This window comes from Rhea pennata, unplaced genomic scaffold (genome assembly GCF_028389875.1).
Source record: "Rhea pennata isolate bPtePen1 unplaced genomic scaffold, bPtePen1.pri scaffold_23_2, whole genome shotgun sequence".
In the NCBI taxonomy this organism is placed as follows: Eukaryota; Metazoa; Chordata; class Aves; order Rheiformes; family Rheidae; genus Rhea; species Rhea pennata.
In genome coordinates, this window is record NW_026907676.1 from 101,119 (window position 1) to 128,632 (window position 27,514).

General features: G+C 49.0%; 1 pseudogene; it reads left to right on the forward strand.

The window, feature by feature from the left end:
• Positions 1-841: 841 nt before the first annotated feature.
• LOC134154322 (DNA polymerase epsilon catalytic subunit A-like) lies at positions 842-27,105 on the forward strand (annotated as a pseudogene).
• The last annotated feature ends 409 nt before the right edge of the window (positions 27,106-27,514 follow it).

Sequence of the window (27,514 nt, forward strand, 5' to 3'; positions counted from 1 at the left end):
GCACTAACACCGCGCAAGAGCGCGGCACACGGCCGTGTGCACGGCTGCCTCGCGCGGCTGCGCTGCGTTTCACAGCCTCCCCAGGCGTGGAGAGCGCTGCCCAGTTATTCTCGCTGCCCCACGCGGCAGCAGCCGCGCTCTCGCCCGGCTCCAAGCAAAGCCTGTGCTACTCCTAACACAGGGCTTTGGGGCACGGCGCCTCTTCTTCCTCTGTGTAATAAATTGTAACTCTTTGTTCATTGTTTAGAAGGAGGAATAAGCCGATGGAGGGGGAGGAGGAGGTTTTACAACAATCAGGGTTGAGACATGGTGTCAGGCAAATAAATTATGGTAAGCACAAAAGCTTATATGACCCCTTGTGGAACCGGTGTCGGGGCCCTAGCTATCTTGCAGGACTATGAAGAGCTGAAGTAAGCAACAAGCTGCTCAGAGGTTTTGAAGGTAAAAGGATAAAAAAAGGATAAGCAGGCGCCTGTAATTTTCTCAGAGAACAGCATCCCAAAAGGGAGTCAACACAACAGATAAGCAAACCCCTGTGATCACTCACAAGGAGACAAACCAAAATAAAGAGACAGAAGACGACCACGGCCTTCCTCTCCACGACCACCAGAGAGCTTCAGACGACCCCCCCAGCAACTCACACATGCGCGGGACGCACCGGGAGATTACAATGCAGACTATAAAAAGGGGACTGTGTGTGAAGGAGGCGCGCGCCGTTGGCGGAGCTGAGACTCCCCGGCCGCCCAGCGCTGTTTTGCTTGTGGCTGCTTACTTAATTAAATAAATTGTTCACATGATTTAACAAACTCTCTGTATGAATTGACCTTCAAGAGAGTAACTTATGACACGCAACTGCCCCTGCGACGGCGCCGCTTCAGGAGCAGCAGCCGCTTCCCGCGCAGCGCCGCCGCCCCACCACACGCCCGGCTGGGTCGGGTCGCGCCGGGCGCTGCCGCGCAGGCGCGTGCGCGGCAGCGGCAGCCGGGGCGGGGGCGGGGCCTGCCCGGGAAGGTGCCGCGAGGGGCGTGGCCAGCGCAGCCGCCGTGCTGCGGGGCAGAGGTCGAGGAAGAGAGCAACCATTGGCTGCGGTGCCGCTCTCTGATTGGTGCTCTCCCTGGGGAGGCGGGGCTGGCAGGCTTCCCGCTCGCGGGAGGTGGGGGCAGCGCGCGGGGCTGCTCCGGCTGCGGCGGGATGGTGCTGCGGGGCGGCGCGGAGCCCGGCGGCGGCGGCGGCGGCTGGGGGGGGCAGTGAGCACTGGGGCCAGGCGGCAGCGGGAGGTGGGGGGGGGGAGGGGGTGGTGGGTCACGGCGGGGACTGGGCGGTGGCTGGCGGCGCGGCGTCCTGCAGGGACGATGGCTCCTCGCTGTCCTCCCTCAAGCGCCTGGAGCGCTCGCAGCGCACGGAGCGGCTGGACACACTGTTCGGCTTCGAGCGGCCCACGGAGCCTGGCGAGCGCACGGGCTGGCTCATCAACATGCACCCGGTAGGACTGGGCCGGGGGGGGATGTCACCGGCGGGGGGTGTCACCCACAGGCACCTGGTAGGACTAGGGGGGACAACGATGGGGGGGGTCACCGACATGCACCTTGTAGGACGGAGGGCGAATGTCACTGACGAGAGGGGGAGATGTCTCCGACAGGCACCCGGTAGGACCTGGGTGTGAGGGGAGGTGTCACCAATAGACACCCAGTAGGACTGGGGCAGGGGAGGTGTCACCGACAGGCACCCGGTAGGACTGGGGTAGGAGGGGGCGGGGGGGGTCGTGTGTCGTAACAGGCCATGTGCATGTGCAGACAGAGGTGCTGGACGAGGAGCGGCGGCTGGTGAGCGCTGTGGACTACTACTTCATCCCGGAGGATGGGAGCCGCTTCGAGGTGCATCCCGTTCCTCCAGCGCAGCGCTGGTGCCCGGGCTGGGCGTCCTGCCTGCCCCCACCGGTTTGGCTGTTCTGGGCCCCAGGCATCACCCACAAGGCAGCAGCACTGTCTGCCCTACCCTGGGTCCCCGCGGGACCCTTGGGGGCCAATGTGGGTGCTGCAGAGATGCAGGGATGTGTATGTGGCGCACAAATGCCAGCAACGCGCAGCAAGGGCAGTGCACGGAAGCAAGTGCCCGTTGCTTCCGTTGGGAACCATTGGGTTGGTTTCTCTCCTTGGCTGCAGGGTCGCACAATGTTCACCGGTTTTGATTTCTCCTGGGTGGCCCTGCCCTATAAGCCGTATTTCTACATCGCTACCCAGAAGGCGAGTATGGACTTGGAAGCTGCGCACTGGCAAGTGGGGTCTTGAGTAAACTAGTGGCCGAGGTCCCAGAGACAAGGGCAGGTTTGACTTGAAGGGTCCCCCAGTAAGCTGAGAGGCCTTGTGACCAACCATCTTCTAGGACACTAGTACCAGAACCTCTTGTGAGCCTGTCTTCTCCTCTGGAAAAGTGTCTGGCTTTGTTGCTCATTCTCCAGTTTCTTTGCAGGGCTGTGAACAAGAAGTGTCATCCTTCCTCTCCAAGAAGTTTCAAGGGAACATTTCAGAGCTAGAAACTGTCCCCAAAGAAGATTTGGATCTGGTCAGTATTCCTCTGCATGCTGTACTATTGAATAACCCTAATCTTTCTTTCTTTCTTTCTTTCTTTCGAGCTCAAGTGGAGTAGAAAGGGGCTAAGCAGTAAAGGGAAGCAGTATGCTTACCTTTAATCTTCAAGCACTGTTTGCATTGCATATCATGAATAGGCTAATTATTGCTTATTGATAGTAGTTGCTTGTTATAGTAATAGTAAATAAAATATATGTTCTGCTCCAGCACATAGTCTTTTTCACAGGATGCTCAAGAAACTTCCTGAGCTAGAAATGGTTGGAGATTAAGAGTGTTGTGGCAGAGGGGGATACTATACATTTACTCTTTCTTGGGTGTGTACTGGTGATTGCGCTTGGAAACAGACAACAAGACAAGATGGCCCTTGGTGTGAACTGGCATAGCTCATATGTTCTTCGCTGTCTTACGTGCTTGCTAGCATCTCTTCTCACTCCTAGTCTTTCCATCCAATTACTACCTCTTCTTTGGCCAGTTCTTCCATGTGTGCCAGTATAATTTGCATTTCCAACGCTTTCTTACTGTTAGCAGTCTTCCCCTTTCCCTCATTACTCTTTTCCACCCTTAGCTGGCACTGTCTTGTTGCTTTGTAGCCAAATCACTTGGTGGGTCTTAAGCAGAACTACATTAAGTTATCCTTCCACGTGGTGGAGGACTTGGTGAAGGTGCGGAAGGAGATCTCTCCTGCTGTGAGGAAAAACAGAGAGCGAGACCAGGCGAGCGATGTCTATACGTCTATGCTGTCAAGGAAAGAGGTCTCCTTAGGATGGTTGGCCCATGGGCTTCTTAGGATTCCCCTAGTCACACAGACTAAAAAGTACAAATGAGAATTCCAATCTTCTCTTTGGTTTCCTACACCTGATGTCTGATTTCAGTTGAACCATTTCAAAGGAAGAGGAATCTAGTGAAGTGAGCACTTCCTGCCCAACTGAGAGGTGTACATCATTTGTTCCAGGTGATTCCTGGGGTGCCCAACTATTCTTAAACTCGTTGTTATGCTTTATAAATCCAATGCCATAAGAAACCTTTATTATAAAGGCATAGAGGTAATAAGTGTTTTTTGCCTGCGCAATGTTTCCTCACGTGCTGTCAATCCTGATGACTCTCTTTCTCGAAGGGGGTTGTTGCATTAAAGAGAAGCTTTTGTTATTCCGTTCTCTCCTGTTAATGAATTTTGCTGTTTGGTTATCAGTGGGTACCACTGTTGCTACCTTGTCTCCTACAGTCAAGGCTGCTGGGTCTGAGATGTGCATAAACCTACTTAGGTAAATTAGTTGTTAATCTAATGAGAACTGCTCGTTAAATCATACTCTAAAGCTGATTTGAGTTTAATGTATTTGGTCATATTCAGGATCCGGTTGTTCTCGCCTTTGACATTGAAACTACCAAACTCCCTTTGAAGTTTCCTGATGCAGAGACAGACCGGATCATGATGATCTCCTACGTGGTTGATGGGCAGGTAATGGAACAACAGTTCTTTTCTTCATGCTTTGGAGCAAAATGCTAGACAGCAAACGAGCATGTCACCTTTGGCGGTCTGGTCCCTGGCTTGCTTTGTTGCTAGTTGCTTGGTCTATATGTAATGGCTGTGGAAATAAAATTGAAGTCTAGTCTGAATGATGCATAAGGATTTCCTCGTTTTGTATGTTGGAGAACGCAGCTAAGGCTACTGGTGCCCCTTTGAGGGGCAGTAGTAATTTGGAGAGTATAGTCCTTAAGTTGTCTCCCTTTTGGCACCCTTTAGGTGATTGTAAGCAATTGTTCAGAAGGTGACCTCCAAAGAGCCGTTCCCACTTGACAAAAGCTCTACCTATCAAGCTGTGCAAGGATTATCGCATCGATGGAAGACTATTTCATCCTTTAGGCAGTGTGTTCCGGTTGTTCAGGAACGTGTCCCTGGTGTAGCAGGGATCTGAGTCCTCAGTAACTCTTCCTTTGTCAACTCTCTAGGGCTATCTGATCACAAACAAGGAGATTGTCTGTGAGGATATTGAGGACTTTGAATTTACTCCGAAGCCGGAGTGTGAGGGTCCATCCTGTGTCTAATGAACCAGATGAGGTAAGTAGGTTCTACTTGGGAAATCAGGCTGCTTTTTATCTGCCTTAGTCTCTTGTAGGCCAAAGAGAGCTTATCACCCAATAGAGTGTATCTTTGGGGAGCACAGCGGACAGTCACGGTGCTGGTGATGCTTTCATTTCATGGTGTGACGATGAGGCAGATCAGATTCTAGCTAGGTCAAGAGCAGAGGGGAAGGACTGCATCAATTGTATTATATCCAGTGCCTGCCTGCAGGAGGTGAATTTGCTGAGTGTTTGTGTTTGTGGGGGAGACGTTTTTTGTTTTGTTTTTTTTTTTTAATCCTCTGTTGCATACTAGGCTCATTTAATGCAGAGGCGGTTTGAACATGTCCAGGAGACCAAACCTACTATCATTGTCACATACGATGGAGACTTCTTTGACTGGTAAGATCAGGAATGAAAACTAACCTGGTTTCTAAAAGGAAATGTTGTCTAGGCCATGAGGTGAGATTGGGTACCAGCCTGTATGTCCTTTGTCTGGAGGTCACATAGCGGCCACATGCGTTCTTATCTACGCAGACTATCCAGCCAGTTTGGGAACCTGTTTACATCCTGATTATGTGCTCTTTATCTGGAGTGCTGGGCTGAGTCTTGGATTGCCAGCCTGCAGAGGACTGTCGAAGAGGGGGAGGTGGAATTCAGAACTTTTTTTTTTTTTTCCTGAGCAGAGCTCTGTTTATTGGCTTTGAAATACGAACTTCTATAGAGTCTCATCAGTTGGTCCTGGGATTGCTGAGCTACTTCTAGATTGTTGTTGATTTGGCAATGTTTGTACACTGATGACCTCAGTAACTGGAGAACAGGCAAAGTGTCAAAAGAGAACTGCAGAACAATAGGGAGACCAGAGCAGCCAAGCCTTTGGGGAGCGAGGGAAACTCGATCATAATGTTCTGCCTCCTGGTATAGGATGTAAGCAAGCAGCTTCCTTCTTGCAGTAGCTCTGCCCTACAGGGAGTTTTCCCTGTGGCCAGCTCTCATGGGTAAGGTCTGGAGCAAAGGAGAATTCACAAGAAAAATTCCTCATTAAGTAGCTTACAAGAAAGCAATCCTGAAACCCTTGGGGTGGGGAGGGGGTGGAGGAAAGGGACTGCTTTATTTCTTCTCTTCTGCATTGTCTCTCTCCACAGGCCTTTTGTGGAAGCAAGAGCAGCAGCTCATGGAATTAATATGTATCAGGAGATTGGATTTCAGAAGGGCAGCCAGGGAGAGTACAAAGCCCCGCAGTGCATCCACATGGATTGTCTGAGGTACCGAATGCTGCGTCTGTACCGTATAATGCATCTTTATCTGTTAAATTTGTATAAAATGCCTACAGTTGATGTATTTGAATACTGTCCCTTTTCCATCTCTGTGCACTGCTATCATGGGTTACATCTTATTAGGAAAGGACTAGCACCCCCATCTTTGGTTGTGCTGCTTCTACTCCATACTCCGTTGTGTGCCATTATGTACAGAAGTTACGTCTTGCCCACACTAGCCTGAACGACTAACTCTGTTTATAGAGTCTGCTGGTGGCTGTCATTGGGAGTTTGAGAACTGTCCTGGATAGCAGGTAAAAGGACAGGATAAGACCAAACCGTTGTAGTGGGCACAGGGCCATATTCTAACCCAACAGCCTGCCTAGCACAGAGAGGAAAAGAAAGGGTGCGTGTGTGTGTGTGTGTGTGTGTGTGTGTGTGTACAGGAGAGGGCTGTCTGTCTTGGTAGTTGTGACTTGAATGTTTTTTCACATTGGACCAGTGTCCAGACTCTGGAAAACAACTGCCTCTCTTTGCAGTCCTGCTGATACCTCCTCCTGTGTTTAAACGTTTATCTTTGAAGTCTCTGAAGTATGAGGGTTGAGAAAAATCTGAGCAATAGAAATGATTTGAATAGCAGAATTTGTACGAGTCAGGATTTAAGAGCATGGGTAGATATGCAGACTGTCTAAAGCTGTGCAGCTTCTTATTCCACTGCACTTGGATGTTCTGCTCTCACCTTTCCCTGTTAGAGTAATCCAGATCTTTTTGTACGTAGCAGCCCTTTCTGAAGTGCAGGGCTGTCTCTTCGTAGACTGGCATTTTCATTATTCTGTCTAGGTGGGTGAAGAGAGAGAGTTACCTGCCGGTGGGAAGTCACAACCTGAAAGCAGCAGCGAAAGCAAAACTGGGTTACGATGCAGTGGAGCTGGACCCTGAAGAGATGTGCCGGATGGCTATGGAGGAGCCTCAGGTATTCCCACCCGGTGCTGTATCTCTGGGCATCTGCAGTATTAGAGAACCATTGAGTTAGAGCTTTGTGAAATCCTTCAAGTTAATGCAGTGTCTTTGAGAAGTTGTCAGTGTATCTTGCTGAATTTCAGAGACCTGAAAGAACTTAAGCTTAGGGAAGAATAGAATTTCCTTGATGTGTTTCTGGCATTGGCGTTGCACTGTATATTTGTGTTATTTACACTTCTGCAAAACGGTAGTACTCGGGGCATTGCAACGGAGCAGTACTTTGCTAGTGTCCAGGAGACACCTTAATGAGGTTTCTGCCGAAGCCCTGGAGATCTCTGTAGGCCAAGAGTGGCCTCCTGACCACTCCGGAGTGGCATCTGTGCGGATATGTGGCAGTGAGCTCATCTTCCCCATTTCTGCTAATTTGGAGCTGGCTTATGTAATTCGGGTTAAAGCAGAATGTCGTCTTAAGCCAGCTGATAACTCTTTACATGCTGGGATGTTTGTATGCAGAAATATACCTTTTGCATCTTCCTGCTGATTTCAACCTTTCATTGTTTCCCGTTGTACGTGTTAACTGCTGTATTAAATGTGACTGGGATTGATTTGTCTTTCTCCTCAACAGACTCTGGCCACCTGTTCGGTGTCTGATGCAGTTGCTACCTATTACATGTATATGAAGTATGTGCACCCTTTCATTTTCGCGTTGTGCACCATCCTTCCCATGGAGCCTGATGAGGTGAGTGCATGCCTGAAACAATTTCTTTTCTGGGCAGAGAGCTGCATGCTTCACGCAACAGTGACACATTGGCAATAGAACTAATTTCTACAGTTTGGATAGTTTTTCCCAAGGAAAGGAGGGAAAGTAGTCTCCAAATGCGCTTCCTTTCTGCAGTACAGCAGTCATAGCTGTTTTTCCATAGACCAGTTATGGGTAGCCTAAGTGAAGGAGTTGGTTTTGTTTCCTTACTGTGCTCCTTCTTGCCTTGGGCTTCAATACTGCCTGAATAAACACATCATGTTGGGCACCAAATCAGACATTTAAGTTCAATGATGTGGTGATAAGGCCAGCCTAATTCCAGCAGCACCCTTTACAGCGCTTCTTTCTAAGTCCAGTTTTTGATGTCTGTCTTTTACAGGTGTTAAGAAAAGAAAGGTTCTGGGACACTGTGTGAGGCATTGCTGATGGTTCAGGCCTATCACGCCAACATCATCTTCCGCAACAAGCAGGAGCAGGAGTTCAACAAACTTACAGATGATGGCCACGTGCTGGACTCGGAGACGTATGTAGGAGGCCAGGTGGAAGCTCTGGAACCTGGGGTTTTTCACAGTGACATCCCTTGCCGCTTTAAAAAGGTAAGGACACAATCAAGGTGTTGTGACAGAGGCTTTAAAATGGTAATGCAATGATGCTCTTTCTCTTCTTTCTGGAGAACATGGCAGTAGGGAATAACCCTCCAACTGGAATTACCATCCTCTGTTCTTTTGGGGGATACGCAATAGCAATACCTGTTATAAAACTGATACCTAATTTATGGCTTGAGTGTATGAACCTGCTTAGAGTTTAGGTGGGAAGGGTTGGAGAAGTTGCTCTTCATGACCTCAGCCTGGCTATTGGGTAAAGACAGTGTTACAGCAAGGAGAGTGGTTCATTGCTTTTGTGTGGGTTTGTTTACTTTGTTTATTGGTTGGTTGAGGGTTTTTTTTTGGTTTTTGGTTTTCTTTGAGCGAGTGGTTGTTGGCAGAGATGACTCTGTTTTTGTCTCATCAGGATTATATCTTTGTCCTTCTCCCACTCAAGCCAAGCTTCTTTTGGCCTCTTTTACCTGTTTCTGGTTGGTGCTACTGTCTAGATTGTAAGTTTTAGAGGCAACTTCTCTCTTTGCTGTGTGATACACCACACCTCAGTGCTGCTTATTTTAGTGGCCTTAATCTCGTGAATGATCTTAAGGGAACGTGCACTGTGAATTTAGAAGGACCTTAAATCTAAATCCTTGGCCCCTTAGAGCCTTAGATGTGTGAGCAGCTGACTGCTAGGTCAGCCCCATAAGTGTTGCACTCTGGAACATGCATGCAATCTTCTCTTCTTGTTAGCTGCCCTATATAGCCTCCTTTGCAGGAGAACTCCAAGGGCCGGGGAGCAGCCACCATCTCTTCTCTGCTTTGTGTTTTGCCTTAGTGCCAGTGGTGTAGACTTTTGTGAGTTGTAGGGTTCTTAGCAGAAAGCCACCGTCCTTCAGTTCTAGAGAGCTCAAGTTGGCTGTGGAGGTCAGGCCAGCTAATTGGCCAACATTATCTGCCTGCTCACATCGGAGCTGATCAGTGAACGAAGGGGCATTTCAAGATGCCATTCAGCTGACCTGTTTCAGCCATCTGCCCTTCAGATGAGATGAATTGCTCTCTACCCATACTGAGACATGCTCTGCTAAGTAGTGAGCCTGTTTTCAAAGATCGCCGAAGCTACGCTGGAGCATGGATAATCTTGCAGAAGCTGTCACCCCCTGCCCCCCTTCCCTGGGCAGTGTGCGAGGATGGGTGTCAGGGCTAGAAGAGGTCTCGGTATCATTCCTGTATCCTTGCAGAATCCTTCTGCCTTTAACTTCCGGGTGCAGCATGTGGAGAAGATGCTCCGGCATGCTGTCGAAGAGGAAGAAGGTTTGCCGTTGGATCAAGTCACCAACTTCCAGGAGGTCTGTTGTCCTGCCTCAGCCTGCAGGGCCAGAGGCATGACTGGGCTTTCCAGGGAGAGCAGAACTGTGAGGGTGGAGTTGCAGCACATTTCTTTAGGCAAGCCTGGGTCCTGTGCACACATATTGGTGTTGTATAACAACTTTCTTCAGCTTTGAGTTCTGCCCCATGTACATCTGTGCCTTATTTCCCATATTAATAAAGAACTGGCATAGGCTGGAGGCAAGGCTGATTTTTCTCATCCTGAATATGTCTGGTGAGACACCACATGTTAAAGATGCCTGTTTAGACTCATTTTATACTCCATGGAGAGAGACAGGAGAAACTTATCTGTAGACATTTGCAGTGTAGCTGAAACCTACCTTGGAGGTCCAAAAGAAAACCTTAAAGATTGGTGGCTAAAGAAGACTCGCCGCTGCCACTCTTCTTAATCCTATTCCTTTAGTTTTTCATACTCTTCCTCTGTTCCCCAGAATCAGTGGCAGGTGTTTCTGTGCATGTCGGAAGTAAAGGATCAAATATAGTGCGTATGTGACTGCATCATTAATTCCTTCTTGTTTGAATTTTACTTTTTTACATCTCCCCGGAGGCTTGTGATGAAATCAAAGTCAAGCTGAATTCCTTGAAGGATGTTCCTAATGGAATTGAATGCCCCCTTATCTACCATTTAGATGTAGGGGCCATGTACCCCAACATCATTCTGACCAACAGGTTGCAGGTGGGTAACCTCAGTCCAGTCAGGAAGGTGTTTTCTGTTTTGTCTTGCAGATGGTCTAGGAGGTCCCTCCGATTTGATCCCCTTAGCGGCAAACAATAAACTTTCTGCCCTGGACAGGGGGATAAAATAAGGCTCGGTTTGAAATCCAGTCAGGCTGTTACAGTTGCCAGGTGTACAGAGCCGAAAGGTCTGTCCAAGGTAGAGCAATAGCTTTAGCTGGCTTCTTCCAAAGAATAGTCATTGTTCTTGCTGTAACTTGTGTTCTGAAAAGCTTCTAGAAAGGAAAACTTACTGAACGTCACCTCTGTGATGTTCACATTTGTGTTCTTCTAGTACCCAACATCGATTCCTTCTGGCATATGTCACTGGAGACAGTTCTGTTTTCTCTAACATGGGTGTGTCTGACCTGTGTCCAGCCCTCAGCAGTGGTGGATGAGGCCACGTGTGCTGCCTGTGACTTGAACAAGCCAGGTGCTAATCGTCAGCGCCGGATGACTTGGCAGTGGAGAGGAGAATTGAGTAAGTGTAATTCTGCTGTCTGCTTTGTCAAGTTCCCTGTTGCATTGCAGCATGGATAGAGCTTGCAGTGTGAGCTGAAGACACAGAGACCGCTTCCTGTTCCTCCCCTGGAAAGCTCCTAGTTGCTGTTCCTTTGCAGTGCCTGCAAGCCGCAGCAAGTATCACCGCATCCAGCAACGACTGGAGCCTGAGAAGTTTCCTCCTCTGTATCCAGATGGAGCACCCCGGGCGTTCCACGAGCTTTGCCGTGAAGAGCAGGCCAAGTATGAGAAGAAGCAACTGGCAGGTGAAAATAAATGGCATTATCTGGAGCAGGTTTTTGCTGCCTAGACTACAAACACATCATTAATTACTTGTCTCTCAGGTCTGGGGCTACTTAGTTCTTGCTGGCTCAGACTGAATTTGATCTCAGTTTCATGCTGCAACAGTTTTCCCCTAGGATCCCAACCAATTCCTGTACGTTTTTTGAGGAGGAGGCAAGTGCTGTTTTTTGTCTCAGTGTTTCTCTTTTCTCACTGAGAGTCATGTATTTGAGCTGAGACACATGAAAGGTGATATTTTGTTTGGGGTTTTTTGTTGTTGTTCTTTAATGAGCACTCATTAAGCATGTCAGTGAAACACATGTGTCGATATCCTTTCACTTTTTGCTCCTAAAGTGGTACTGCTCAGCAGAAGCATCTAGCTAGTGGGGGCTCTGAGCAGAGCCTGAATTTGTGGATGAGCCCTCATGGGCAATTTATTTCCCACACACACCTCTGCATCTCTATAGAGAGGTGCTGTTTCTCCCCATATTAGTATCTTCCTCCCCTTGCCTGTGTAGCAGGTCTGCTTCCTTTCTTTCCTAGGTATGATGTTTATTTGCATTGATGGAATTTTTCTCAGACTGGTGCCTTGAAAGCTTCAGATCTGTGGATCTGTGTGGTTTGCCCGATGCCATTGTGTTCATCCTTCCCATCCATAGTGGGGCACTGATCTCTGAGAAAGCTTTCTCTGTTTATTCCCTTTACTAGATTATTGCCGCAAGGCTTATGAGCAGATCCACGTCACCAAGGTGGAGGAGCGTGTCACCACCATCTGCCAGCGAGAGAACTCTTTCTATGTAGACACTGTACGAGCTTTCAGAGACCGTCGCTGTGAGTTCAAGGGGCTGCATGAGGTACTGGGCTTGAATTTCTGTTTTATTTGTGCTGCCAAAGCTAGAAGGTCCTCACCTCTCACTGAAAACTTGAACCCTAAAGGATCATTTTGCTCAATCTGTATGGTCAGTAAGAAATATTAGCTTTCCTGACAGCTCTGGTGCAAGTGCAGGTTTTTCCCCTGCTGAATCCTAAACAGCTGCTGCCACAGTGGTTCCTAGCTCTCTGATGCAATCACTTTCAGTGCTAGGAAAGAAAACAGCTGGGTTTTTTTTGGCTTTTACTGGATCTAGAAAATCCTCAGCTCAACTATTTTGTGATCTGGTTTGTGTTCAGTGTAGGGTACTTTTCAAACAGAAAGATGAGACAAGCAGAGAAACAATTGATCTTAGGCTAAGAAGTGATTGATTCTAGGAGAAAGAAGCAGCATGTTCTAGTTCTCAAATGTTTGGAGTCTTATGGCAGAGGGAGGAGACTGAAATGTAATTGCTAATATGTTGAAAGAAATGACAAGACGCTGGGACTCTGTCTCTGGAAGAGTTTAATAAAGAGCTATTTGCTTTGCAGTTATTGCTAGTTCTGTCGTGAATCACGGAGGTGGCTGGGAGGCCTCTTCTGCTGAAATGGTTCTGCTGTTAGTCTCGATCTAATCTCTTGCTGCAAGCATTTAGTTCTTGCCAGCACAATAGGTGGTGTGACAGAATTGATGTAGGATGGCAGTTCTGCTGGGATTAGGTAATTCTAACTATGGGTGTGAGTTACAGTTGATGCTGCAAGATTCTTCCATAATATAGCATAATGCCTATGCCCAACGCTTCCCCCTCAAATGCAAAAGAAAGAGCAGAAAGAAAGAGGAATTATCTTAATAACTGATACTGTTCTAGGATCACAGTGTCATATTAGGATTGAGGTGGGGGGAATATCTGGCTATTGGTACTGCCTGTAGTGGAATGTGGGGTTGTCCTGACTCTGCCTCTTGCCATCAGGTGTGGAAGAAAAAGCTGTCTGCGGCTGTGGAGACAGGCGATGCCTCTGAAGCGAAGCGCTGCAAGAATATGGAAATCCTCTATGACTCCCTGCAGCTGGCACACAAGTGTGTCCTCAATTCTTTCTATGGCTATGTCATGCGTAAAGGGTGAGTCTCACCTGTGGTCGTTGCTGGAGTCCTCCAGCAAGGAGTGTTGTAAACCAGAGCTGTTCTAGTGAGGCTCTCACCTTCTTAATGTGCTTCCGAAGCACAAGGGGGATGATAGGTGATCCCTGTAACACTTTTTTTTGTTCCTACTAATGACTTCTTATTTATTAGTCCCCTTAGCAGGGACTTTTGCTAAACAAGGCCCTGTAGCATTGACAATGAATGGCAGGGTTTGTCTATAGGTGATTCTTCAGGGTGTGCGGTTTCCTGAAGTATCACAGGGAAGGAAAAGGAAAATGATCTCCTGAGGGCTGCTGTGATTGTCTTTTTTGCCCTGAGACTCTATTTTCTGTACGACCTGATGCACTTCCCCGCAGCTGTGCTTAAGAGGTAGCACTGCAGCCTTTTGACTGTCCCTCCTCCATTCACAGAGCTTGCTGGTACTCTGTGGAAATGGCTGGGATTGTGTGCTTCACTGGAGCAAATATGATCACACAGGCTAGGGAGCTGATTGAGCAGTTTGGGTGAGTATGTGCTGAGCTGAGGAAGAAAGGTTCTCCTGTATGTAGTGTGAGCAGATGGGTAAGGGCAGAATTTGACTGGCAGAGAAGAGGAGCAGTGGGATAGATGTGGGATTAATCAGTGGAAGCTCTGGTGTTCTGGAGATTCAGGTTTCTGACATTGCCATGGCTTATTAATGCAACTGGTGTTGTATGACTAGGACTTCCTTTGCAGAAAGGACACTGCCTCTGCCTGACTTGTGGACAGAGAACAATTCTTTGGCATATTTTCCAATCTCTTCCTGATGGTGATTTTTTTTCTTCCGTTCTTAGGAGACCTCTAGAACTGGATAGAGATGGGATTTGGTGTGTCCTTCCCAACAGCTTCCCGGAAAACTTTGTCATCGAGTCAACCAATGCAAAGAAGCCGAAGGTGACAATCTGCTACCCAGGTGCCATGCTGAACATCCCCGTGAAGGTGAGTCTGGCATCTGTACCAGCCAGCTGTACAGTCTGGTAAAAACAGTGAAAGGGAAGAAAATGTTTTAGCCTTCTGTAGGCCTGCAAGCCAATCAGGCAGTTCTTGTGAAGGGAGTAGCTCTACTGGCAGTGGAGTATGCATCTTTGTTCTCGGAGTTGGCTTCAGCCCAGAGGACAGCCTGTCTTTTGTCTCTGGTCCCCTGTGTAATGAGCAGGACGTTGGGGCTGACAGCTTTGCTTGCTACACAGCTACTCTCTGCCCTGCACAGCCCATAGCTCAAACTGGCGTTTGAGTGGAAGGAGAGACTCTGATAGAGCAGAGAGGGTATAGTGTAAGAGACCAGGGTTGGTGTCTGCTTCTGTACATAGACTGCCTGAAGCAGTAGGAGTCAAGACAACAAGGTCCCATGCTGTGCTTGCTCAGACATTTATGGCTATGAGCCAAAAGAAGTGACTTTAGAGTCTCCTGCACTTTTCTTCAGGTCCCGTGTTTGAGTCCTACCTGCTAAATTGTTCTGTAGGTTTCCAAGGAGTTGCTTGGTCACAAGGAATCAGGATACTTTATTCTCTGCTAAGATAGGGTAATTTATGCTCCCTCAGGGGAGCAGGGATTGATCTTTCCCATCATCCAGAAGGAAGAAAGGCCATCAGTGATCCCTTCAGACAGGATGATGTATCTGGGGGCTATCTGCTCGTATAATCAGCCGAGCTGTTGAGTGAGGCTATTCTGTTGGGGCTGTGCCGGCAGGAAGGCTTCACAAATGATGAGTACCAGGAGCTGGCGGACCCAGCCTCTCTCACCTATGCCACACGCTCAGAGAACAGCATTTTCTTTGAAGTGGATGGGCCCTACTTGGCCATGATCCTCCCAGCGTCCAAGGAGGAGGGCAAGAAGCTGAAGAAAAGGTAAGAGTTCAAAGCTTGAAAAATCACCACTTCCCCAAGGGAAGGGATTGAGGGTCCTTTTCCTTGACTACATTTGAGGCGTGTTAGTCCTTGCCCCGTGTTGCCAGTCCTCTGGAGCTGGCAGCATGTTTGGTTTGCTTGTTGCTGCGTACCACCGAGATCATGCTGTCTTTAAACGGCAAGTTCCTTGCATGAGATCAGTCTTTGAATCCAGCTATGCCCTGGCCTTAATTGACACACTCTGACAGTAAATTTCTGAAGATAACAGTAAAACAGCACTTCTCAAACTTTCTGATTAGTCATGGTCTCCCTGTTTGGTTCTGAGATGCGCAGGCAAACTTTGATTTTTCTTTCTATCTTTTCTCTTTAAATTCACTAATCTCTGTCTGTCCCTCTCTCAAGTTTACAGACCTCTAGTAATACTTTTCCCAGAGGTTTCCACTTTAATCCCCATCTAGGGGAAGGAGTGGATCTTGCCAGTGCCATCATGGTATAGAAAAGCAATTGCACTTGACTTCACTGACTTTCTCATGCAGCCTGCTTAAATACGAGCACGAGCAATCACGAGAGGACTGCCCACAGACCTGGGTCTGGGTTCAGAAAATACTGTCACTGTCCTCCAGCACTCTCTGTTCGTACAAGACTATGTTTGTTTCTGCTTGAATGTCTCTGTTGGATGAACTCCAGCATCCACTGTGAGTGCCTTTGCATGCCAAGGGAGTCTGTCACAGAAGTCAAGAGGATGTCAAGCACTGAATGAACTCTGCTCATAGGAGTCTTATCTCAGGGGCCCTCGATTTTTTCCTGTGATTCTTGGGATGTCAGCAAGTGCACTTATTTCTTGCTCACTCTGCAAGTGGAAAGAGCAGTAGTGTGGAGCTGGCTGGCAGGTACCGCTGCCAGCTGAGGAAGAAAAGACTGCCTGGAGGAGGGGTGACAAAGCAATGTACGCTTGAGTCTCACCTCTGTTCCACTGAAGCTTCCTGTGATGGTTGTATTGAGCCATACAAATAATTGGCAGGCATGTGAAATCCAAGAAACACGACAGAAAAAAAGAGGGCAGTGTGTTGTCATAGTTGTTTCGATAGCGATGTCCAGTTTCCTCTGAGTCCATTTTGCCAGCGTCCCCTCCTGTTTTCCAAACCAAGCTTCATTCTCCTGTATAAGGCTTTTCCTAGTATTTCACTCCACTTCTCTACTCCTCTAACCCTGACTCTCGCTTCTTGCCCTTTATTTGTATGCATTTAAGAACATTTTGCCAGTTAGAATTGGCAAGTTGGGGGCAGAGGCTGATGTGCTTTTGCAGCTGGAGGTGAAGTAGTTCATGATGTTATTGTCTCTAGCTGTGTAAATATGCCTAGATCATACTAGTACAGAGCCCCACAGCTTGGATTAATTTACCTGGTGGCTGCCTGGTTTGGCAATACTAGAAGTACTTTGGCAGGAGGGTAGTAAGCAGCATCCTGGGAGATGTGTTCCTTGGCACAGAGCTTGTGCAAAAGCTGGTTTATATCCTAGGTATGCAGTCTTCAATGAAGATGGATCCTTGGCTGAACTGAAAGGGTTTGAGGTGAAGCAATGGGGAGAGCTGCAGTTGGTGAAGATATTCCAGTCTTCTGTATTTGAGGCCTTTCTGAAAGGCACCACACTGGAGGAGGTCTCTGCCTCTGTAGCCAAGGTGGCTGATTACTGGTTGGATGTACTGTAGAGCAAGGTGAGTGTAGGGTTTGCAGGATATGCATCCCCTGCATGTTTGTCTTGCCAGGTTGGGGCCAGAGAAGGTCAAAGCTACCCTAACACTGTAGGGAGGATGGACTTTGTCGAGAATGGTTGGTCCGTTGTGCCTCTGATGACTGTTTGTATGTAATTTCTGCCTCTTTGATTCTCTAGGGCTGCTCTTTAGGGTCTTTTAGCACCAGACCTGTTGTTACAGCACTTTTGTCAGCTGTTACAGCTTAATTGTGGGTAAGCGTTGTCCTCCAGTCACCTCTTTCACAGAGGTAGCGTGGTGGCCCTCTTGCACCAAGGACTTTCTCTAGAGCCACTCACTGAGACAGAAGATGGCAGAACCATTTGCCTGCAGAATCTTTTCTGAGGAGGCCAGAAGAGATTAGCTTTAAAATAACCAGCAAGAGCAGAGACAATGCCAGAAAACAGAGCCTCAAACCGGGGAGCAGGAGAGATGAAAAGCCGGAGCGACTGCTCTGCTTGGGAGTTTATTGGGAGCACTTCCCCTTTGTATTTTGCATCTGGCACTACAGAGCTGGGCCCACTAAAAGTTTGCCGTACAACATCATTTCAAAGTATTGCATTCACAGCAGGAGTTTTGATGCAGACCTCATGTCCATGATCTCTATGTTCCATAGGTCATGTTGGCAACTGGAGCAGAGATTGCTCACAAACTCCTCATAAAGACAGCCATATCAATCGGTTTAAATGTTCCATGTATATAATAGCAATGAGGTTTGATCATTAGGTTCCTGATAGTGTTTTCTTTTCCTTGTTCCTTTTTTCAGGCTGCCAACATGCCTGATTGAGAGCTGTTTGAGCTGATCTCAGAGAACTGTTCCATGTCTCACAAGCTAGAAGACTCCGGGGAGTGTACAGACAAAAGAAAATGAATGAGCTCTTCACTTCTGAAGACAAGAGACAGGTAATAAGAGTGAGAGAAAGGAGCTGGCTGTGCTGGTGGGCCTCTCTTGCTGATACTGTGTCCTCAGCACCCAAAACTTCCTGCTGTCGTTTCTCTCAGGTCCTTGCTAACCAGCACCAGGGGGGAACACCGAGCTCCCAGATTGGAGACGTAGAGGATTTGGGGGCTGCTAAGCCCCTTCAGCCATTGGTTCCAGTTGCAAATAAACGGAAGCGGGTCCGTACGGCAGAGGAAAGCCAGCAGATGTTCCAGTATCTGGAACTGTCACAGTCCTGGCGAGAGATCCTGGACCCACCTGCTGCCATGGGCACTACTAAGGTAAGTGAAGTAGACTGGGCAGGAGGAATCCAGGAAACATCCTAGGAGTATGATCATCTGCCTAGCTAGCTAGGGAACAGGGCGTAGCAAGCTGTATGTTTATTGAAACCATCTGCGCTTCTATGACTGAAAACTACAAAGGGAAATGTTACCGGGAGAGTCCCACTAGCAGAGAAAGTCAGGCCAATGGCAACTTTACAGCTATGCCAGTAACATGATCAGGATCTGAAGGTGGAAGGGCTCGGCTTTAGATTGCTTGATCCTCATGTGTAGGAGATGCGTGCTAATTTCTGTGGTTCCTGTTCATGTACTCTCTCTCTGATTAGGAAGAACAACTGGTCTGGCTGTGCTACCACAAGAAGAAATGGGAGCTGCAGGCTCGGCAGCACCAGGAGCATCGGAAGAAGCGGCGCCCGGAGGATGGTGGAGTGATGACAGGCGGAGGCATAATCCGTGATACCCTCTCCAAAGGACTGAGCAACTACGTGTACAGGACGGCACGCGGCATCCTGGACTTGCCCTGGCAGATTGTGCAGGTACCAGGCAGCAAGGCAGGCCCACTCTTAACCCCTCACAGAGGCCTGTTCAGTGCCCTGTGCCTCATGTTTGCAATACCTGTAGTCAAACCTTGAACTTCAGGGACAGCTAACCTCAATCCTACTTTAGTTTTACCTCCTTCAAGGTCATGTGGGACTGCATAGCCTCAGGCTCAGAGAAGCTTTGTAAGGAAATGAGGTCCTCAAATGATCGTGCTTGATTGCAAATCTGGGACTTCTATGTAGAGCCTGTGTGGGGTAAGCTCAGCTGAGGAGCTGGGCAAGTGTGCCTTGAATCCTAGATTTAGTCAATGCGAGCATGAAGAAGTTGATGGTACAATCCAAGCATTTTCTTAATTTCTTGTTATGCTTGGTTGCCTCTGCTATCTGAGACCCAGCCTCTTGTTGTGACACTTCTCATCTTCCAGAAAAGTCTTGTTTGGTTTAAGGTCACATGCAGCCTTTGACTCTGTGTGTAACCATGAGCTGGAGATGGGACACCTAATCCAGCATGTCCAAATGCTTTGGCTAAAGTCAGACAATGGCATGAATTTGTTAGCTAATGCTAGCCCAAAGCTAAGAGATGTGTTTGAGCCTTTACCAGGTGTCCTCTTCCCTTCAGAAGCACAATGCAATGTGCTGCCTGCAGATCAGTCAGAGCTGTCTTCATTCATGCTCTGACGTTTCCTCTGGCAGAACAATTTTTTTCACTGTACCTGTAGGACAATAGCAGGACGTGGAGATGCCAGAGCTGAGAGCAATGAATCTTTGGGTCCACTGCTGTCTTTGTGGTCACCAATTGCTCCTTATTTGGAGAACAAAGTCAGAGGTAGTAAAGCCTTTGAAGATCCCAGAAGTGCTCCATGGTGTGTATGTAAGAGCTAAGAATGGGTTGCATCTCTCCAGCAAAGCTAACTTAAATCACCCTGTCCTGCAGATTGCTGAGAGCAGCCAGGCAGGCTTGTTGAGGCTGTGGGCAGTGATCGGAAGCGACCTGCACTGTATCAGACTGAGCATCCCAAGAGTATTCTATGTCAATCAGCGTGTTGCAAAACCGGAGGAGGGAGCTGTCTACAGGAAGGTGGGGGTCATGTTTTTGACCCTGCTGCTTCTACAAGGGAAAACAGCTGGTTGAATTCATGTAAGTTGCTCCAGCCACTGCGGGCAGATACTACGGGCAGTTTGCCTCACAAGACCTCCCTGTCCAGCCCTGCTAATGCGCCTTAATGCAGTCCCTTTTGCCTGCTGCTAATCTCAGCCTGACCAGAAAGCAGGTTGACAGTTACTGCAATGTGGACAAAGCATAAATCCCGCTAACTGCCTTAGGAATGACCAGCACCGGCAGCTAGATTGCTTCCTGAGTCAGCATGTTTCTGGAAACATAAGGCTGGCTCAAACTACAACTCCTTGCTGCCCTTTAAGATTCCCCTGCTGTTGGGAGGAGCACAGCCTGAAGCAAGGTGCCCTGCTGAGTGTGTCTGTTTTCCTGGCAGGTGAACTGGATCTTGCCCCACTCAAACTTGGTTTACAATCTCTACGACTACTCAGTCCCTGAAGACATGTACCAAGAGCACATCAATGAAATCAATGCAGACCTGTCTGCTCCAGACGTTGAGGGAGTGTATGAGACTCAGGTAATGCTTCCAGGTGCTCGTTTTCCTTCCTCATCCTTTAAGGAGTTCTGAGTGGTAGCTGACTGGTCTGTGTACCAATGGCACAGGTAGAGGCATGGGAGCTCAAAATGAAACAAGTTAGTAAGACGCTAAAACGAAAGACCCTCTCGAGTAGCTTTCTCAGAAATGTGCCCAGTTTTATATGAGCAAAGATACTTGTTTGGTTTCCAACCCCTTAGGGGAAAGAGGTTTAGATTTATTTGAAATTAGGAGACTCTGGGAAAAGATGGCACTTGAATGGGAAGAGTGAGTTTCCTCTAAACCAAACCAGAACCGTCTTGCTAGCAGTTGAACTGCAAAGGTATGGGAGTTCTTTCGAGTAAAGATGAGGAAAACCCCAGCATGTGGCATGTACATAGGCCAGGGTGCAGTGATAAAACCTCTGTATTCCAGAAGGAAGGATAGGATACCACTTTTTAAAGTTCAGAAAGAGCAAAGAAGAACCTAAACTGTATTCAGTAGTAGACATACGAAAGCAGTGAGACCAAGATTAAATGTACTAGCGCTTCTAATGCTGTAAGTCTGAAATGAAGATGGGCAGCTGGGATGCCTGCTTTTAATGAAGATATTGATTCGTTAAGCAGTTCAAAACTTGGTGGCTTGAGAATTATCTGAGTGTCCCTGTCACTACAGGTGCTGTTACTATTCTGAGCCCTGATCCAGCTGGGTTGCGTGTGCATGGTCAGCAGGCAGCTTGTCAGACACCTCACAGGGCGAGAGGCTGACACTTTTGACACTGAACACCTGGAAATGCGCTCTCTGGCTCAGTTTACTTAGCTGGAGCCAGGTAAGGCACCCTAGGAGAAGGCTTGTCTGTGTACCCAGGACCAAATAGCTTGAAGATACTATTGATGCTGCATGTTTGCTCTGTGTCTCTAGGAAGTATTCGCCACATCTACCTCTACCAGAGCTCCCAGGGCAACAAAGCTCTCTTTGGCCTTTTCATCCCCTCTCAGCGCAAAGCTGCAGTGTTTGTGCTGGACACGGTAAGAGTAGGGCTTAAAGGCTTGGGAGGGAACACAAGGGGATCAGGCAGCGGTTTGGAGCTGAGCGGTTTCTTTGCACAGACACAGATCTCTATTGCTGTGCAGCAGGGATTCTCGTATTTTGAAGTGTACCAAGCAGGTCTCTTCCTCAACTGTCACGTGAAGCATTGTGATGTGTAGAGGAAAGAGCTTCCTTGAAATTTGCAGCCTGGAGCCTGTCTCTTTTGAACCCTGTTCCCTCTGCTCAGGTTTGCATTTGGTACAGGTACGCAGCAGCCAGATGCCAAACCTCACCAACATGTACTCATCGGAGCGCAGTGCTGTGCTGGAAAAAGTGGGCGAAGAACTACTGCTTCCAGACAAGCACACCTTTGAAGTGCGTGCTGAGACCAACCTCAAGACAGTCTACAGAGCCATTCAGCGGCTCCTGCAGGGCTGCAAGGTATGAGCTGAGGGCATGAGGAAGGTCCCCACTGAGACCTTGTCAGCGCAGGTACCTGGGAGGAGGAAAACATTGCATGGAAGGCCTTGGTCCAGCAGTTCAAGCAGCCTCTAAGCATAGCTCTCTGCACACAGCTAGTGCTCCAAAGTTGAAGGGTAAAAATGGATGTTGCCTGCGGGCTCTGGCTTGCCTGGGGTGAGCTTACATAGCGCAATGCAAGCAGTGAGGCTAGATCATACCCCCAAACCCCAGCTCTCAGTTGTGGAGTTGGTTATTCAGTGGGAGGTGCTTCAAGAGACTCTGAGTACACTGTCTCTACTGTGTGGAGGACCAGGGACCACTACAGGAATGGGGCATGTGAGCACTCATTCACACAGCTGGTTTCCTGCTGAGCAGAGGTGCCGGCTGAAGGGATGTAGCAGGGCATGTCCTCTCCTCCTTTGTGTAGGATGAGCGCCGGGGCCCCACACTTCTTGCTGTGCAGTCTAACTGGGACCTGAAACGACTGGCAAGTGGGATTCCCATCATCGAGGAGTTTCCTTTGGTCCCTGTCCGAGTAACAGATGCCGTCAGCTATTCAGTCCTGGACTGGCAGCGCCGTGCAGCCTGCCGCGTGATCCGCCACTGCCTCAACTTGGACACGTGCCTATCCCAGGCTTTTGAGGAGGGCAGGTGCCTGAGGTGGCCACATTCCCCTAGAGAGGTTACTTTGTTGGGTGGGAAAGGGAGATTGCGGGAGCCTGAGGCCAAGATGAGGCCAGATGCTTTCACCTTCTGTGCTTTTGCCCTTGTTGGGACAAGCAAATATGATGCTGGCACGGTTCTTCTGTTGATGTGTTTACGCCGATGACTGTACCTCTTTCCTTTCCTCAGATATTACCACATCCCCATTGGGAATCTCCCTGATGACATGTCTACCTTTTGGTTCTGACCTGTTTTTCTCCCGCCACCTCCGTCGCCACAACCATTTGCTGTGGCTTTCACCGACGGCCCGCCCAGAGCTGGGGGGTAAAGAGGCTGATGATAACCGTTTAGTTATGGAGTTTGACAAGAGAGCCTCAGTGGAGATAAGCAACCCTGGCTGCTACTCCACAGGTAGGATAGCACTGAGTGGGAGCAGAGCTAAGTGCTCCTCCATGAGCTCAGGAGAAGGATGGCTGCAGTGGCAGAAGAGTATCTGAGCAGTTCTGCAGTTGCTGACAGCTTCAGAAGTTGAGCAATGATGATCTGGACAGGATATATGCAATTGGCATCTCCTGGGGATAGAAGGTCCTGTATGCAATAGAAGAAAATGCAGGTAGGCATTTAAATACAGATTATTTCCTAGTTTGTGGCCTCTCATAGCAGCATTCAGAAGATCACTTCTGGTGGTCGCTAGGATGAATCTTTCTGTGATGCAAAACAAGCTGACTGATAGTTCTTCTGAGCACCTCTGCTGCAGTTTCCAGAAAAAGCTGGTGGCCCCTGGAGCGGAAGTAGATCCAAGTTTTGTTGGAAGGTGCTATGCTGTTTAGCTGTGCAGTGAATGGGGCCATCCATACATAGCATCACAGCCAGAGAGGGGAGAGGTCTGGCCATGTGCCAAAAGTGTCCTTTAAAGCCTGTAATACAAGGTGTGTGGCAGTCTGGAGAGCAGCACGGTTTCCCATGCTGCTGCAGTACCATATAGGCTTTCACCATTTCCTGATATGAATATCTTGATGTTGCACTCGGTAGATGCAGCAAGACCTGTAAAAAAGAGCTCTTACAACTTGTGGAAAGTCCTGGCAAGTGGGTGCATTCATCATACCTGGAGAGGGGATTGTGTCCTTGCTGGTTCTCTGCCCTGCTTGCCCGTTGACAGGTTGTGTTTGTTCACAGTGTGTCTGGAGCCGGATATTCAGAGCTTGGCTGTAAACACAGTGTTACAGTCCCATCACATCAATGACATGGAAGAAGGTTCCAGCGTGAGTATCAGTTTTGATGTGATCCAGCAGGCGTCTCTAGAATACTATGATGTGTAGGCTCCTAAGACAGGCATCTTGACACAAGAGGCAGTTGAAGCGTGGGTATGATTCCTCTGCAGCCCTTAGTTCTGCTAATGACTGCTCTGCAGCCTTCTGTACTGAGTCCATTTGCTGAAGCATGGTTGGATGTGAGAAGTGAACTGCACTCTTGCTAACATCGCCTGCTCCTCATTGCCTCCCATGGAGAAGGTTATTAGCTAGGGAAGATGCCAACATTGTGTGTGACTGCAGTCTCTTGCCTCCAGCATCCACTCAAAGGAGATCTTTCACTCTCTGACTATTTCCTTCTGCCGCTGCTGGGAATTCCTGCTCTGGATGGATCCAGCAAATTACGAAGGTATCAAGGGAAGAGTGCGTTCTAGCGTCCACTCTGGGGAGGTAAGAGATGGGAAGTGCTCAGTCCTGCAGAGACAGGGGTGCAGTGGGTTGAGTTGAGCAGGGAGCTATTGGTTTGGATATAGGGAACTGCTACGACATCACCAACCGAAAGCCTGGGCATGGCTTGTGCTCCATTCCAGCAGGACTCTAGCAAGAGTCAAGTATTGGATGAGGACAGTGAGGAAGAGGAGGACAAGGAAGAAGAGGAGGAGGATGGAGAAGCAAATGTGGAGGACTTGCTAGAGAATAGTTGGAACATCGTGCAGTTTCTCCGCCAGGCTGCCTCCTGTCAGAACTGCTTCCTCAGGATTGTGTTGGGTGAGTGCAGTCTGCTGCTCGCCTGGTCCTACTTTGAATGTTTCCTCTGGTGATTAGAGCTATCCCCACCCTGCTGCTGCCCAAACCATATGCACAGCATTCCCCACAGCTTCTTGAAGCTCTCTGTGCTACTGAGAAGGTTCTGATGTTGATCCAAAGAACCCCTTACAGTCAAAGATTGCACTGTGCTGGATGTGATACAGAAGGAACCACCTCCATGTCTGTAAATATCATTGTTTGGGTGGTTTCAGCACCAGTGTGAACTCTCTCAGAGTGGGGAAGAAGGTCACTAGTTCCTGATTAGTCATTGGTGCCCCAGGAGAGTCGACAAGCACAGTCGCGTTTGTGCCACTCTCCCATCGTGGACTGCATCTGGAGCTTTTCTTACGTGTCTCTGCAGCCTACATTGTGGCTGTGTACCACAGCATGAAGGAGGAGTGAGGAGCTGCAGCACAATGCCCCTCGGAGCGCTCCCATCAAGAGGAGGGCCACGAGCCAGGTGTCCCAGGAGGCATTGGGAGAGACGGGAGCTATGCCTGGTGAGTACAGTTAGCGACAGTTAGGCATGGGAGAGCTGTGAGCAGCACTGCTGGGCCAGTCCTGCAGCAGGAAGAGAGCTGCCCACCTTGCTGTCCCCATATGCTTCCATATGGCTCAAGAGCTCTCTCTGCTCCTCCTCTCCAGGCGTGATCACTTTCTCACAGGATTATGTGACCAACGAGCTCACGCAGAGCTTCTTCACCGTCACTCAGAAGATCCAGAAGAAGATGGCTGGTTCCCATAATGCCACTGAGCCCTCAGACATGTTCTCAGTGCTACCTGGCTCCTACTTGCCACTCAACAACCCAGCTCTAGAGTTCATCAAATACGTCTACAAGGTTAGTGGGGTGGGCTGTGCTTTCTTCTTTTTTTTTTCTTCTTCTTTTTTTTTTTTTTTAAGAATCTGTTGCAATTCTACAATCAGTTTGTTTTGCCCAGCTAGCACTCGCATCAGAGTGAGTCCCCGTGAGGACCGTCTTCTCTGCTGGTGGCCTTACCTAACACTGTCTCCTGTAGGTGTTGTCCCTGGATGCCAGTATAACTAACCAAGTAAACAAACTGCGCCGGGACCTGCTGCGCCTCATTGAGGTGGGTGAGTTCTCAGAAGAAGCCCAGTTTCAGGACCCTTGCTGCTCCTACATGCTCCCTGAAGTCATCTGCAGGAAGTGCAATTTTTGCAGGGACTTGGACCTGTGCAAGGACCCTGCCCTCTTGCAGGTACAGCCTTCCTTTCCCAGGAAATCCCCTTTGCCCTGGCTGCATGCATTAAGTCCCTCTTGGGGACACCAGAGGCCCTAGCATGGTTGTGCTCTCGGCCTGTCATTCACTCACATGTTGTCCATCTTTCTCTCTCTCTCAGTCCTTTTGCTTTGAAGGTCTGCTTGGTTCCATGACAGCGATAAACCTCCCTTCAAGGTTATTTTCTGCTCATCCCCTTTCCTAGCTGCCTGTGACAGTTTGAGGTGTGCTGGTGCTTTGGCTGATGCTTTATCCCCTCCCGAAATTGGTTATGGCTTCCTGGCACTCGGGGCTCTCTGAATGCTCTTGTTAGGCTGCGAGGGCTGAGGCTGCACCATGCTTTCTCTTGGGAAGAGTCACACTTGTGTTCATCTCCCTTCTCTCTGCCCCTCGGATGGGTCAGTGCTGCCCAGTTGGGTATGCTCCAACTGCCAGGCCCAGTATGACTCGGATTCCATTGAAATGGCACTGGTGGAAGCGCTGCAGAAGAAGCTAATGGCCTACCTGCTGCAGGACTTGATGAGTGCTGGGTGGCCGTGCTGCGGGAGCCTGCCCTTGATGTGGCAGGCTGCAGCAGGAGGGCTGAAGCTGCTCTCTGCTCCTTGAAACCGAGCAGCCCAACCTTACTTCTCTGACTGATGTGATGCAGTGGAGATATGATGAGGAGAGTTTGCCTCAAGCGCTCCCCACTTCTTCTCAGCACATAGCTGCAGCCTTTTGCTGGCTGGCTGAGGCTTGACCCATTGACCTGATGTCAGTGGTGTCTCCCCAGAGAGCCCTGTCAAAGGACTGAGCTGCTCAGCCTTGTCTGCTATCCCAGCTAAAACTCCTTTGCCTCTAGGTGTGCAAGAAGTGTCATGGTGTGAAGGAGACACCTATGCCTGTGTACTGCAGTTGTGCTGGAGATTTTGCCCTCACCATTTCTTCCCAGGTATGTGTGCATCTTGCCACCAGATGCAGCCTCCTGCCAGCAGCTCCTCTGTAATAGCCAGTGAAAAACCCAGTGATAACTTGTCCCTTTCAGCCCATCTGGCACAAGTTCATCTCTCTGTGCTTTCTGGCTGTTTATTCGTTGCTTTGTGCTCAACCCAGGCAGTCCTGCCTGACCAGCTTGCAGAACTTCTCCTGGCCTGGCCTTCTCCCCCCTGTCCCCTCCAGCTTCCATCTTCCCTGGCTCATGCATGAGGTGTGCTGGGCAGCCCTCCCTCACTGGTATCTTCCCCCTCAGATCTTCATGGAGCACATCAACATCTTCCAGAGCATTGCTTGGCACTACAGTGTGGCCTATCTGCTGGAAACTATTGAGTGGCTGCTCCGTACAAACCACCAGCTCCAGCAGTGATGTGATGAACTTGTCCTGCTGTCTTTTTTTGTTGCTGTGTCAGCTCTGGGTACTTGCTCTCACCTCTGCTGAAGAGCATTTGTGCTCTGTGATAGATCTCGGAGAAGCCACATATCCATCTTGCACTGTGTGGGGGCGCTAAGCGGTGTTGGGGCAGTCCTGGTCACAGCCTGGTGCTGTGCTGGGGGAATTAAGAAGGTGCCTAGGGCTGGAACTGCTCTCTATGGGGGAGAGGGGACTGCATTTGCCAGAGCCCTGCAGAAGCCCAGTTTGGGATGGGAGTTTGTGCTGTAGGCAGCACCCTGTGTGCATGAATCTCTGTGATTTTAATGTGGAGTTTTAGACAATTAAATGTGTCACAGACAATGCATCTGGTTCTTTGGGTAGAGGAGCACGTGCTATGGCCCACACACAGCAGGGAGCTGTAGGCACCCTGGAAACGAGCATTCTCTGAGCCATGGGGCAGGATTCCTAGAGGGAGGAGAAAGCCAGACTCTTCTTGTTGGGCTGGAAGGGGAGCAAGGGAGCTGTCCCACTTGGGTGCTAAAGCTTCAAGTTGACAGCAGTGAGTCATAGGGTGGGGGGCTGCTCACTGAAATCCCAGCACAGGTGTGATGAAACCCAGGAGGCCAGTGCTTAG